This window comes from Aythya ferina (assembly GCF_964211825.1).
Source record: "Aythya ferina genome assembly, chromosome: 14".
Taxonomy (NCBI): Eukaryota; Metazoa; Chordata; class Aves; order Anseriformes; family Anatidae; genus Aythya; species Aythya ferina.
This window is the reverse complement of record NC_140312.1, coordinates 2,632,426-2,647,392: the sequence shown is the minus strand read 5'-3', so window position 1 is coordinate 2,647,392 and position 14,967 is coordinate 2,632,426. Positions and strand designations below refer to the sequence as shown.

Below are 14,967 nucleotides of genomic sequence, written 5' to 3'. Positions count from 1 at the left end.
CTCCCAAGCCCTGGTATTTTTAATAAGCGCTGAATTACGGGGGCACTGCTGCTGGTGCCTCTCCTCCTGTCGAACTTCTGCTGATGCTGAGCTGGTTTTTTGCTCGGGCCTCATGAAGACCAAGCCGACAGCACCACGAGCTTCTGTAGCTGAGCAAGCCCACGAAGAACATGGAAAAGTTGTTTGCTAGCGAGTGCTTGTTTGCTCTGTTTTAAGAAGCCACAGATATTTCGATGTGGTGTGGCTCTTGTGATGGTTTGGGTTTTGTCACTGGCTGGAAGCTGTCAGTGCCTCAGATGTTCTGGAGGGTTGAGGCTCCCTCCTTGAAAGCCACCAGGTGACCCTCACAGCTCCCTCCTGTATTTCACTGCTGTCAGCTGTGATGGATGGTGTCTGTCTGGCTTCTTTGAGGGGTTTGTGGGTCACATTCCTTTTAAAAAGTGATCTGGGCAAGAAGTTTTGCCCTGTGGCCGTGCCTTCAGCATGGCTGGGAGCATGTTGTGATGGAGAGAGGCGGTGTTAGGCCTGTTCGGGCCGTGCTCCAGCATCTGCAGAGGCAGTGAGGATCTTCTGGCAGCTGCCTGCACGTGGAGAAAACCCTGCTGTCTTCTACAGCTGAAAAGATAAAGCAAGAAAAAATGTTCTCCGTCGAAGCATTTTCTTTTCGTACAGGTAAAACAGTCACTGAGGTTCATCCGAAGTCTAAATTGAATTGCAAGTAGAGAGCATTTAAGTTAATTATGAAATTAAAATATTTTAGGAAATAATGAATTTACACATGGTAACTAAAACTTGTTTAAAGGTCACCGGGTAAGGACTGTTTAAAAATCTATTAAAGATCTTGCATCTGCAGAACGGCGATCAAATTGTTTGCTCACTCCATAACCAGCTTCCCTGAGTTACTCAGATTTTCCCTGAGTTGCTCAGGACCAGCAGTAAAATCCACGTCTCAAGTAGGGAGAGCAGGGGAAGCACCACTTGGATATTGAGTGCCCAAATTGGTGCTTGTTGCAATTCCAAGATGTGGATGCTATTAATTTAATGTTATTAGGACAGGGGAATTCCTGACGGGCGCCTGTGAAGAGTTCAACGTCCCTATTGCTGCCCCCCTGCTGTTCGGGGCCATGTTGCTGCATTTCCACCTCGGTGAGGTGCCGTGGGTGGCGAGGAGCAGGCAGCTGAGGCCTGGGCTCTGCCGCATCTCTTGTGAGAAACTCAACCCCCCACCACCTGAGTGACTCCTAATTCTTTCACCATCGGCTGCTATTATCCTTGCTTCTCTGGCTGAATGAACCGACACAATTTTATTAAATTAGTCGTTTGTTATGTCTCTTGTACGACGCGGAAAGCAATTTCGGAGGCTAATGACTGCAAGGCCCTCACAATAGCAGGCGTGAACTCTCCCAGCTGCAGCCTGTCCTGCCGAGGACAGTGGCACCGGCATCAGGCAGGTAGGGGTGACAGAGCCTGGGTGACGTGCAGTGGCTGTCCTCGCTGGAGAAAAAGCACCTCAGCCTAGGGCAGCAGCATGTTAGTGAGGGGATGTCTCTTCACTTAGGATCAGGTCCTGAATCGGGTCGTAATTTCCTCCATCTTGTGCCCCAGTGCAGCGCCGCCGGGCCAAGCTCCATGTGGGAAAGGCACGGGGCTGTGCCAGTCAGTGATGTCTGACCCCTGTTGGAAAGGGAAAGCAGAGCTGGGGTTCGAGGAAAGTATTCCCCTTGTCCTCCTGCTGTGATGGAATAGTGCTCTTGAGGAAAAGAGATCGGAAATTGAAAGTAGGAAAAGCAGATTTTTATAAAAACGTGTGAGAGGAGGGCTGGCAAACCATGGGGCAAGGTGAGGAAATGCCTTTCCTGAGGAGTAGGAGGAGGGAGGGAGGTGTGTGTGGGATGGGAGGAGGTGGCAGCAGACAGGCACTGCTGAACCTGGTTTGTCCTGACGTGGAGCTCTGCCCCCAGCTGCAGCAGTGCCCTCGTGTCGCTCTGCTCTTCTTGGAAAGAGGAGGCTAGGTGCAAGAGCCGTGTGGCCACCAGGCACTGTGCAGTGCTATTGCCCCTTCCAGGATGCCACAACTTGTCAGCCTCCTTCTGTGCCATCCAGGAATCAGCTTTTGTCATTCTCAGAAGCCTGCAGAGATGGTGGCTGTATAAAACGATGCCTTACCTTGGGTCCTGTCTCTGCAATGCCACCTCTTTGCAGAGTGCACCCCTCTGGGAAGGTGACCGGGTTTCCCATCCGCATGGACACTGGGATATTTACGGGGCGCTTGCAGCCTTTCTGTCAGGATCCCTTCTCCTAATATATGCATTTGAATTTTTGAGCCTGGTGTGCAAGAAAGATTATAAAGCCTGCACAATAAATCTGCTCGTATTAATTCAACAGCTCTCCTGTGCGAAGCCTTTTTACTGCTACCAACACTGAGTGAACACAGAGCAAAGTCAGAGCAGAGTGATGGTTTGGGACAACTCATGGGCAATGCATAATGCTGAGGGAACTCAGCCAGCCAGCGTCAGAGCTACACCACAGAAGTGGTTAAGCCTGAAGATTTTAAGCCTGAAAAAAATAACTGGGTCCCTCCCTGTGAACCAGGCAGAGAGTGTCTAAGAGTGCTTCAGGTGGTCTGGTGAGCTGTTTCCAATAGAGGACAGTGTTGCACAGCCACACTGACTTCTTATTAATCAGGATTCAGGATCTAAAGTCGTAAAATTATCCAGTTTAAAAAATCCTGGCCCGATTCCTTAGTGGGTTTACCTCTCCTGTTTTGCTCAATTCTTTCTGTTGCTTTTGCAGTGTCTGACCCTAAAACCTCCATGTCCAGTGTGGCACGCCGTAGGCTTTCAGTGGGCTTCTCTGACTCAAACGTATTTTATGAACATTTGTGTGATTGCCAGGAATGGTATTTGGAAGAGCAGGGTCTTTCCTAGTTCTTGTTTCCATGCAATGTACTGCGGAGTTCACAAATTAGCCTAGACTGCTAATTTATGAGCTTTATTCCATGCCTGTAAATCTGTGACATGGACAGCTCCCCTTTTAGGGCCACAGGTTAATCCTGCTGGTGGGAGTTTCCCAAAGTGAGTTGTTCTGAGTTTCCACCAGGAAGCTTTTCCTTCTGGAAGGAGTTCCTTGCAGCATGGGCTCACCCTGAGCCTGGAGGGATGGACACTTGTCTGCGTCCTCAGCCACTGCCAGATACCTGGGGAGGCACTGGCGGCATCTGGTGTGCAGTCAGATGCTGCTTTTCTGTCCTCATTTCCATACTGGCATGCTTTTAGCTATAGAATTAGAAAACTGGGGAAAACATCTTGGCAAACTGGGCAAATAGATGCTGCCAATAAACCCTGTAAGCAACAAAGCTTTTTTTTTTTTTTTTTAATTGCATTGAGGCCACGCTTTATTGGTGAATTAATAGGAATAACTGAACTATTTTAGTGGCTAACTGGGAGCAGTACATTAACAGCAGCATTAATAAGTGTGGAGTGACAGGAGACTTGTAAGAGTGGCAAAATGAGATACAGTATTTATCCCTTGTGCCAAATCTCTTTTATTATTAAAGACATTGGGCTAACTAGGGATAGATTTAATACTTCAGCTCTATTTTTATTGGATAATTAGTGATGAGCAATTCCAGTCCTGGGACAAGGACAGAAATCTGTAAAAATTGAGGAAGGCAAGAAAAGAAGCGAAAGAGTAAGAAAATGGGTGGCGGGTTTGTTTTTCACCTCCCATCTCTTACATGGTTGTCCACAAAACTTTGTTGGGGCAGGTGGGGAGGCAGCTCCAGCCAGGGGCATGCGTGGTGGCAGGGCTGTGGGTGCCCCTCTGCTGCCAGGTACACAGGTGATGAACCCTTTTGGGCTGGTTTGCTGACTTTTTATTAATTGTCTCACCACCAATCAGCTTGGGCACTGCCAGTTCTGTTGCAGGGAAGAGTAAAAATGCCTCTGCTGTGCGCTGGTGACGGTCGTCCTGTTGGCTTTCCGGATAAAAGCGTGCACCAAGAATATTAACTATAAACCACGCTTTTTAAAGAATTGGAATAAGATTTAATAGCTGGTGTGTGATGTTTTCGAAGGCTCTGGAGATGTTAAGCATTGATGAAGGGCATGCAGGATGCCAGCATTTGGGGAGTTTGAAATGTAAACCGCACTTCCTTAGGCTAATTGTGCAGAAAAAGAGCAGAGTGCTGCAGATTTCTCTGCAAAATAGTGCGATTGTGCAGCACTGCTAGCATTTACTGACTACGGAGTCTGCTTATTTCCCCCATTTTTTATTATCAGCAAAACTTTAATTACAGCTTACCTACCACCTTCTGCCTCCATTTACAATGCAATAAATTTTCTTTCTCCCTATGCAATCTGCATCTCAAACAGCGCAGTGCTCCCGCAATGGACGTTATTGATTCCTTGAAGAAATTATAATGGCATTTGTTCCAAGGAAAACGGGAACACGCAGCCATGCACACGTACACGCCAGATATTAAAACGTCCCCTCTCTCCACCAGCAGCCAGTTGTCTGTGCTTTATTGAGTAACACGAGTGCAGGTTGGAAACCCGCTGCAGTTCTTTTAAAGTGATTGATGGGAGGCAGGAGGAGCAAAGCAGAACCGGGGACTCTGAGTGAATTTGATTCCTGTCTTCTCCAAAAACAGCAACAGGTTTTGTTTATTTGTTTGCTTTCCCTTGGTTTTCAGACTATTCAAAACTGGAGATGTTTGCTTAATGATTTTAAAAGTATATGTGGAAATACTCCATGGTGTTTAGCTGACTTTCTACTGGAACATCAGGAACAGATGGGGCTGCCAACAGTGCTTGAAGGTGGAATCAATGGGCACTTTGCTATTAGGAGGGGAAAACAGCTGGAAGTGGAGTAAATGAAACACTTTTAAAAAAGTATTTTCTGTCAGATCAGTGCTGGCTTGAAAATAAATACCACTAAATTCCTTAAAAGAGTTTGAAGGTGACAGCTTTGTTCTCATCTAGAGGTGGTGTTAATTTGTCATCAATATTCAGTGACCCGATGAATGCCGTAACTGCTGCAGCATCCAGGTGACCCCCGATGAAGCTCTGTGTGCTCCAGCGTGCTTTGGGTAGAATGCTTCCCAAATTCCTTCCTTTAAAATCACGGGGGCCACGTTCTCATCTGCTGTAAATTAAAAAATCAGGGATTTGTACCCATTAATATCCAGCGGTGATCGGTGCAGCCTTGCTCTCAGATGTTCAACTGCAAGGCATAGGCCAAGGGCTGTGCTCTTGCAGTACCCACACCTGGGAGCTTTCTGCTGCTGTCCAGGGAGAAAATAGCTCAAATGCTGCTAACAGGACAAAAACTGAGCTGTTCAGGTGACAGGGAAGAGCCTGCAGCTTTGCTTTACCTACAGAGGTGAGGAAGAGCGAGCGATGAAGGCAGCCCCCGGGTCCTGCTCCTCTGGAGGGCTCGCAGGGCTCGCACCCCTGCAGAGGTGAGGTGTGAGGCTGAGCCAACGCACAGCTTCATGGCAAAGCCCACGAGGGAGTTCTCGAGTGTTCGTCCTGAGCAAGAAAAATGTCATTGTGCTTTTGTAGTGCCAGCTATTGAATGTCGATAATTGTGATTTATCTCCGGAGTTAAGCTGGAAGAACATTAAAAGGTTGCAGTTGGTGGAGAGCCAGCCTGATTATAAACGTGGCATCGTATTCCCCCTCCGTAACGAGGAGAGGAAGAGAACTTTATTCTTGCTGAATTCCCTGTGTTTGTGTCATGCTGTAACCTGTCCCCTAGCAGCACCCTACAGTGGTGTTGGAGAACACAGCTGGAAAAAAATAAGTCAAGGAAAAAAATATTTTGCTTTTAATTTTTTTTCAACTCATGACGTATCACCTGTTTCAGTTCTCAACCTGAATGACACCGTGAGGATGAAACTTAAAGGTTTTTGAAGTACTCGGATGTCACTAATGTAAAAAGTCTTTCCTTCATGTTTGTTAATGGCAGCTGTGATTCTTGGCCGTGGCACTAGATGGAGTTGAACCAAGCAGGAGCGGGGAGGTGAAGCTGGAACCCCAAAGCCAGGGGAGCTGCTGGAGTCACGGCTCAGGTGTTACCACGGTGAATGAGCACCGTGGTCTCCACTTCCATTTTTAAAAAAAAAAAATCAGGTTTCAGCACCCGTTTTATTTTGAAAATCAATATAACTAGCATGTATCTTCATCCTTTGTATAATCAATAATAACAAATGAGCAAATCTCCCACTAAACCTTATGGATTCTGATGGAATGAGAAATGCCCTGCTGGCCCCCTGAAGGGATTTCAATTCCCCAGTCTGCATGGTATGCACAGGAGCACAAACCCTGCTATAAACCAGTGCTGGGTGCGGTGCAATTCTGCCGGCGTGGCTTTGTGGGGCCATCTCAGCCTTCTAGATGAGGCAGAAATTGGATGCTGTGCTTTTATAGCAAAAAGGGGAAATAGGAGGTCACCAGAGGAGCAGACGTGGAAAAACGAAATAACAAAATCAAAACAAACGAAACAAAACCCAACAGAACCTCTCCACCCATGCACCAAGCCCTGAAGTGCTTCAGGGCGCTGAAGTAACTGGTGTGGAGTTAGCCTGACACAAGGCACCGTGTGCTCGCTCGGAGTGAAGGCTAAAAATAACTGTCACAAGGGCTTATCTAGGAAAACCATTTACAGAAATCATACAAGGAGTGTTTAGCTTGGCAAGCTAAATGTTTTCCTGTGTGTTGCTGTTGTTTAATACCTCGTGTTACAGCGCAAGACCCAGAGAACTCCGGATTCAGTCAAGCTCAAATTGAGCTAAAAGCTCTGATGGGAAACCCATGCACGATATTAATAAAAGTTTAAGGGAAAAAAAAAAGAACAAGCCTTCAGCTAGATCCCAGGCTTTGCTGTGGGGTAATGCAGGCAGGTGTGCAGCTTTCCTTTGGGAGCAGTGAGCTCTGAGGAGTGAGGGGGCTCTTGGAGGTTTTGTTTGGGAGCAAGGCTTGGGGTGGGTCTCCCTGAAAACTAGAGACAGCCAGGAGCTGTTGGGGATTGATGCTTGGCGTGCTTGCTGGTGACAGTGGTTGGAGGGGCTCTGTCCTATAAGTGATGTCCCCTCTGTGGGGACATCAGCATTTCACTCTGCTGGCCGGGTCAAGGCCATCGTCCTGTCCCATAACACATTTATAGTGATAGAGTTAGCAACTCTATTGGGTTTTGTTAGGATTTAGTGTCCCGTAACGCCTTTTAAACCCAGCACACGAGGCAGCAGGTGAAGCTGGCTAACAGCTCCAGCACGCAGAAGTGGCACAATTTACCCCAGGTCACTGGGGCAGTGTTTGCAGCACAGGATGCATTCAGTTTTCCTCGTCACACCACAAAACAGCAGAAAAATTGAGTCCCAGCTTCAAAAAACCCTGAGCTTAATCAATGGGATTCCTTTATCCCTCTTTTCTCCCTTTCTTTCTTATTTTTTTAAAACTTTATTATCAGTTTACACATTTAATTATCTTGTTTTGCAGTACTTCTGTCAAGCTAGCGTTTCTTTCCCTACAGCTAGGCCAATGAAGCGACGTATGAAATACATAATGCTCTTTGATTAATATTAAATGTGCAGAACAAATACATTTGGAAGATCTTTATCTTCTGATGGGCCATGCTGTTTGCAGTGCTGGGGCTGGGCTTTGTGCTGGCTCCCCGGGGACACGTGGGGTGTCCTCTTTGTTTTCCACGGCTCGGTACAACTGAGTCCAACTTACACCTTTTTTCTCTCTCACTTTTTGTAGCATTTCAAATATTTTCAGTATCTTTTGGCTCTTTAATATCTCTCACACATTAAATTTTTTAAATGCTGGCTTAATTTACCTTGAAAGAAGCCTGGAATTTATGATTATTGGGGCCCGTGCACTGTTGCTCTGCCCTTGTGGTACCGCAGACCAGGCTCCCTTACGTGTTGGCTGTCCAAGTTTGCTTTATGGGCAGCCAAACGTAAGAAATTTTATTCAAACCAGTAAACAGGTGTCCACAGCTGCTCTGCTTTGTTGTATTTCTATTAATTTCGTATTCTTTGGGGATGATAAATGTTAGGAGGAAGGTATTTTTATGAATGAAAGGTGCAGTAAGTGTATATGAAAAGAAACGTAGTGCTTGCACGAGGTTCTGCAAATCTCCTGCTTTCTGGCCCCAAACAACTTTCTGCTGCGTGCAAATCGCTGCTGAACACAATCAGTGATATTACTGCCAGCCATTACATGTTTCTGTTACATCTCTTCTGTCTTTCCCTGCTTTTCTTGTCGTTTTGTGTCCAGGTGTTTGCTCAGGGAGATGAAGAAAGTGAGTAAATATTCCAGGCTCTCAGGAAGCCCCGAGGAATTGTTGGAGGATGCTGCCGGGGGTTTGGGAACATAATGCATTTCTGTCAGCGTTGACCGGGGGCGGAGGTTATCAGAGAGGAAAGAAAGGGCAGTAGACAGAGATAAGTACTTGTTTTTGATGCGTTTTGACCTTAGTTTGTGCTGTCGGCTGTGGTGGATCGATGGCACGTCCCTGTGGTGGGCCTGACCTTGGACGTGATCGTGCAACGTTTGGTGTGTGCCCAAATGCAGGAGGTAGCTGAGTCCATCGCTGGCTTGGGCTTTCCTTGAGCTGTGTTAGTAATTAAAAGCAAACAAAACGAGAAACTGAGCTCAAACGTGGATCTGTCGGAGGGACAGGGGGAGAGGAGACCTCCCAGTGCCCTGGGGAAGAGCTGAAGGCGCAGACGGAAAGGCGGTGGTGCTCCCACCCATCGCTGCATCTCCCGTCTGCTGCTGGACGCCAAATTGGCAAAGCTTCCACCAGGGCTTCATAAAGCAAGCGGTGTAACCTATTACAGCAAATCATCCTTTGTCATCACTTGCCTTCACAAGGTATTTGTAAATAAAAGAGCTTGCTTCCTACCTGTAATAGAATTACACAGATAAATCAGTGCTCGGCTCCTTCCCTTCGCTGCAGCCTCCTGCAATTTTCTCGGTGAAGTTTTCATGTAGGATGGCCTCTCCAGGGGCTTAAAATGAATCACAGAACAAAATGAAACCTGACCTTATGCCGTATGTATTTTTTATGACTGGAGCTTATCTTATCAGGCTCGGTTGCCTACCTTGCGCCGGAAAGAAATTTTGGCTGGCATTTCCTAGCAGAAGGAAAGAGCTGTTCCCCTAAAGCTCGATAATACCATCGGACTTGAGTCTGCCTTTCACCCAGGTGTGACCCCACTTAAGAATAAAGTCATTTCCCAGCTCACTGTTAAGCGTGGCATGGCAGACGGCCGAGGGTTTGGCAGCGGCTGAGCGCAGAGGGACGGGTGCCGCGGTCGGGCTGGCGGCACCGTTGTCTCTGCCTGGCTTTGATGGTAATCGGGTCGGGCAGACATCTCCGGCAGCTGCACCTAATGGGCTGCCACGCTGGGGGAAACCAGACCTTGAAACTCCTTCTGCTCCGCAGCCAGTGCACGGGGAAAATAAAACCTATTCTGCATTTACGTCGCTATTAAATTCTGCCCTCCCGGCTAAATCAACAAATTGGTGGTGCTTCACACTCAGAAGTTGGCCTTTTCTCCGTAGCTTATTTTTTTTTTTATTATTTTTAATTTTGGTTGATTGAAATATCCGTTTAAATTATTGATAGGAGCTTAAAACGGAGCTAATTCACTTCAATTTATCCCATAGACAAAACTATTTATAATTAACGGAGAAGCAGAGGTCACTTCGGTGTGTAATAGCTGCCAAGCCAAATGAATAATAATTAGGCAGTTTTTTATGCTAAGCTAAAAATTATGCAAGGACTGCCCTCCGAATAGCCTTGAAACGATTAGCGAGAGATTCAGGTGACAACGCCGGGGAGGGAGGAAAGAAATCCGGGGGGTCTGAAACCGGGCGCTTGTTTGTCTGCTGGGCTGGCTGTGTCAGCACGGGAAACAAACGGTCTTCAAAAACCAACCTTATCTTTAAATCACAGCGACAGCAGAAGCTGTTGTAGATACATGATGATACATAATTGAAAAGGACAAAGGGTGAGGGTTTTATTTAAAGAGGATGGGGTCTGAGCGGCGGCTGCCTCATCCGTCAGCGTTCGCCTGGTAAGTTTCTAGGGCCGTTGGTGTGCTTCGTTTGGGTGTAGATACCCTGATCAGTGACATAACCTTCACTTAGTTATTTATTTATTAACTTTAAGATGGGGAGAAAACGTCCTGAAAATGTTCCTGCCACCTTGCTGCGGGTTCCCCTGGGGCTTGCACACTGTGTGAGGAGGCGAGGCGTGGAGGGGCAGCCTTGTGCATTCCCTGCCTGTGCAAAGGGCTTTTGTTTTCAGCGTGTTTTATTGCAGTGAAACAACGAATGGTTAAAAGGGGGAAAAACAAGGAAAGAAATTAATGTAGGCTACAACGCAGAATTATTGCACCAAAGCTGAAACAAGGGTAAAAAGTAGCAACAATTGCATAATGGAACTATAAAAAAGCTCCTTCCCTCTGCTTGCAGGACATAATACCAGCTCACAACACAATATAATTAGATTGCCACATCACCCCTTGTAAAACCAGAAAGAAAAGAAATGTAGGGAGGCATTAAAACTCCTTTCATTTTCTAATGCCTTTGGAGAGCTATTGGCCATGGAGGACTTGCTCTGGCAAAAAGCTCTAGTGAGCTATTAGGTTTTTAACTATTTTATAGTATTTTTTATTGTTGCCAGGCCCAGTTTTTCAGTGCAATGACTTTGCCCTCTTTCCCTCCTCCAGCCTGTCATACATTGATCAATCTCACAGAAACCATTCGCTATAAAGATAAGTGCAAGCTCTTCCAAAATGTGGTGTCCTGCTGCCATACCCTCCTTCCCCTCCGCTTTTTTCGGTAGGTTTCACATCACTTCTTTTATCTGGGGATCTTCTGATACAAATTCCTTGTGTCAGATCCAGGTCCCAGGAACAAAGCCCTGTTGTGCAAGGAAGTGGCCACAGCCACCTCTGGGCCAGGTTTAAGTGCAAGAGGAGAGCAGAGCCTCTTCTGAGCCCAGAGATCACCTTCCTGAAATGGTTACCTACAAGCAAATCCCTCCCTCTTCTTTCTTGTGCTTTAATGTGGTGTTTTGCTCCCCGTTAGAGCTGAAAGTCTAAAATGCAAATGGACAGAAAGGAGGGACCGAGCGTTGAAGAGCAACTTTATTCTCCTGGTGAAGCTGAAGGATTGTACTTTCAGAGAAAGACAGCTTTTGCCAAGGACAAATGGATGCAAAAATCACTACATTGCCATGGGTTGATTAGAATTGGGCCTTTTCAGAGGAAAACAATATTACTTATTAGTGGACCTGCCAAATTTGGTCCTGACTCAAATTTTTTAAAATCTGTGGAAATGTCAGAGCTGCTATAAGCGTACGGAGCTGACAGTGATAAGTTGTGTGTATCTCTAACCAGCAGTTTTAAAATGATGCATAGGGAGAGTAGTTGAAAGAAAACTCGCAAACTGATATGAGCAAGAAAAATGTTCCTGATTAATGCAGTGGAAAAACACAGAGCTGAAACTTCCTTGTGGTTATGGTGGTGGGACACCCAGGCTTAGCTGGGAATTGGGGTTTGGTCATGGCTGGCATTGTCCTTACCAAGATCTTTTAGGTTTTGCCAGGCATCTAGGGAGTGTGCTGCCAAAAGCACACCTATAAATAGGTGGGATGGATGCTGACCTGGTAAGAGAGTGTATCTTAATGTGCTCTGGTTCACCTCTTTCACCTACTGCATGTCTAATTGGCTGTGACTGCCCTTCAGAGCAGTGTTCTTGGGTCAATGATGAACAAATTTAGGTTTCTGTCAGAGGGGAGGATATGCCTGCCTGGTTCCTTCCCCGTCCACCCATCCATTGGAAAATTGGCCCCTGGGAGCAGAGGACGCCCCAGCTCTCTACTCACTGGCTTTGCAGAAACATTTCCCCTGGTCTCAGTCCTAAAGTTCACAACATCGTTGTGGTGCTAGCAGAAACCTCAGTGAGCATTGCGGTTTAGATCTGCGTGTCTGAAGAGGAGAGCAAGAGGAATCTGCTCCTAGCGGCCAGGTTGAATTCCCTACCCGAGTCACAGGACTCGTGGCAGGTTACACGTGCTGAGCTGGCAGAACAGGGCTGGGTCACGCCGTTCCAGGGACAGGATGCTTCCAGATGGCCTAGGCTGATATAATCTGGATCTTAAATTTAATTCAAGGTGACAAATATCAGACAAGACAGTGGGAAGCCCCTCTATTAGGCTGCTTATGCAGATGTTGTGGGTGTATGAGTTCGTATGCATGTATATGCCATAGTTTTTACATAGTTCTGTGTGTGATATATCTATATGCTGTTCAATTACCTCTGCTGTTGTGAAATTTTATTTAACTCAGTGAGTTGACTCACACTGCCTGCAGTGCAGCAATTGAGCGGCGAATTTGTAAGCATATAGAAGATAACAAGGAGAAAAATAATTAACCAGAAGCCATGTCAAACCTATTCAGTTTTCATTTACAGCAGCAACAAACCTGGTGGGTAGAGAGCCAGTTGCACATAACATTACCATAAGCAAACGTGGACAGGGTAAGTACAAAAGGGGCTGGAAAAATGTACTTCAGTGCTACAACACGGCGTGCACACGTAGCCTGCTCTGCTCTGGGCAGGATGGGTGAGGGCAGGGCAAAGAGGATGGCTTCTGAGCACCAAAAAGCCTCTAGGTGTGCAGGTTGGGTCCACCAGGCAGCAATGCTCCAAGATGCAGCCTACTGACCGTGTCCATCCTTAATGGCACTTGGTTGAAAGGAAATACCAGAGCAGCTCCTAAATAAAGGAATTTACCCCATTTTGGGGGTAATTTTTGTCTGTGGTGACCATTCAGCAGTATAGGAAATGGTCCACAGAAAGCACCTTCAAGGCAAGGCATTAAAATGTTAATTATTGCAGTGTTTCAGCATCAGGTTTCTGAGCTAAATCACCAAAGTTTGCCCAGAACATAAAGCCTCATGCGAGTGCTGCTGGGTGATCGGCTTCCAGCAACAACCACCAATGAGGTTTTTTTCATTTGTATTTGATGTTTCTTGCTAATTTAAATGTCACAGCTCATATCTATGCCTCTGTTACCTCAAGGGTAGGCTACTCAAGTGTGAACTATAATAGAGTTGCATCTCAAACACACTTGAAACGGTACTTCAGTGTGGAATGACTCTGTTTACATTGAAAATGATATATTATTATTTATATCACAGTAATATCCAACAGCTCCAGACATCTATTAGGAAGCCTTTATGGTCAGTGCAAAATAGACCATAAAGTAATGTCCCTATGCCTGAGAGAAGTAAATTCATTTATAAGGAAAGCCAGCCATGAATATATCAGCATGTCTGCACAGAAGCTAGCTACATCTGTGCTGCAGCATAGAGGTATTAGTTTCCAGTCATACAGCTGCCAAGGAGCTGACATTTGTCCACAAAAAGGCTTCAGCTTCCTTTCTTTGCAGCTAAATCACTTCAGGAATTCAGGTTGGGGCTACTCAGGTAAATGACAGAAAGTAGTTGAAGGAGTATTGATGGGTTGGCTTTTAAATGGGCCTTGCTTGGTGCCGATAACAATTTGATAATATCGAAGTCATGTTGCAGGTGTCCCTTCCTCATTTCTTTTGCTGCCAAAACGATCTCCCCGTCCTGCCTGAGACTTCCTTCTCCACGCTGGAAAAATCCTCACCTGTTGACCCGGAGCCTTGTGTTCCGTGTGTTCCTCTATTGACAGAAAGATGTATTTTCAGGCTAAATTGTTGCTTTGCTGCACTGCTCCGAGAGCAGATCAAGGCACGGTTTGTTCCTCTGTTCCCTTCCTGCTGCCTGAGTGACTGCCTGCGCTTAAAAGCATTTGCCTGACTTGAACCCAGTAAATTCACTCGCAGTATTTGAGAAAAGCTGTCAGCAGTGCTGTGTTCCTTCAGTTTAACCTGGCAAGCATCATACATGTTCTGGAGTAGGGAACTCGATGTGAGATGTCTCTGTGTGCCTGTAAGCATGCATCTGGTCATTTCTCCTTTCTGCGCCTGCTGTTCAGGAGCATCGCCCGGACATTAAGGTGATCACATCAGCAAACAAAATCCCTTTGTCCCGTTACACTCATCAAAGCTGGGCTTTGTTACGAGGGCTCTGAGCGCCGGCTTTCTGCTTGGCACTGGGTTAGGAGCAAGGCAGAGGGATGAGCTGCTGGAGGATGCAGCCAGCAGTGGCTGCTGGCAATAGAGCCAGGGCTTCCTCTGTGCTGCAGCGCTCTCCTCGAGGGCTGTGGTTCCAGCACACCCTCCTGAAAATGTGGGTGGGCAGAAGTCAAAGCTAGGAGTGGCAAGTTGTCCATCACCGTTTGGAGCTGAATCAATAGGTGTCACGCTGGGAAACCTCTAAAATCCCCCCACCTTCCAAACTTCTCACATCCCAAATGATGTTTCAGTCTAGGTTTTCAAGGTTTTGTGCTAGTGCCATGCGGATCCTTCAAAAAGCACATCAGCAGGTTGGTTAGGCTTTTAGCTCCTATTGATTTTAATGAGACTTAAGCACCTAATCGGTTTATGCGTGTGGGTTTCTCGAAAATGCCTCTTTGCATCGTTAAGCACCTTAATGCCACCAGAAATAATCTGGCCCTTCGGACAGCAAATATTATTCAGATGCGTGGTCTGTATCAATAGAGGGTTATGGTTATTGGCACAGTGAAAAAAACGCTCTTCACAGGCAATTCTTAAAAATCTTGGAAATGGGAGTGTGGCTGCTCATAACGATGGTTATTAGGATGGTGGTGTGATGGAGAGAGTTAACGTGGCAGATTATGTCAGGAGATCGTACAACAGTAACAGAGTGTGGAGTTTATTCCTTGACGTAAAAGCTCCTGGATTTCTTATCCACCATTCCTTGAGCCCGTAGGAAGGGGTGCTTTCCTACCCCGTCTTTGTAGATTTCTCCAAAAAAATAAGCCTTAGCCA

The 14,967-nt window shown here is 46.4% G+C and overlaps 1 protein-coding gene across 1 annotated transcript in view; it reads left to right on the top strand.

Moving 5' to 3' along the window:
- The window catches only part of FSTL4 (follistatin like 4), a 368,576-nt gene that overhangs the window by 37,570 nt on the left and 316,039 nt on the right, over positions 1 to 14,967 (top strand). The window contains exons 6-7 of the transcript XR_014697900.1: positions 1,057 to 1,660; positions 1,697 to 2,382. The gene's annotated coding sequence lies outside the window, so the exon portion shown is untranslated. Of the gene's footprint in view, positions 1 to 1,056; positions 1,661 to 1,696 lie in introns of the transcript that reaches the window.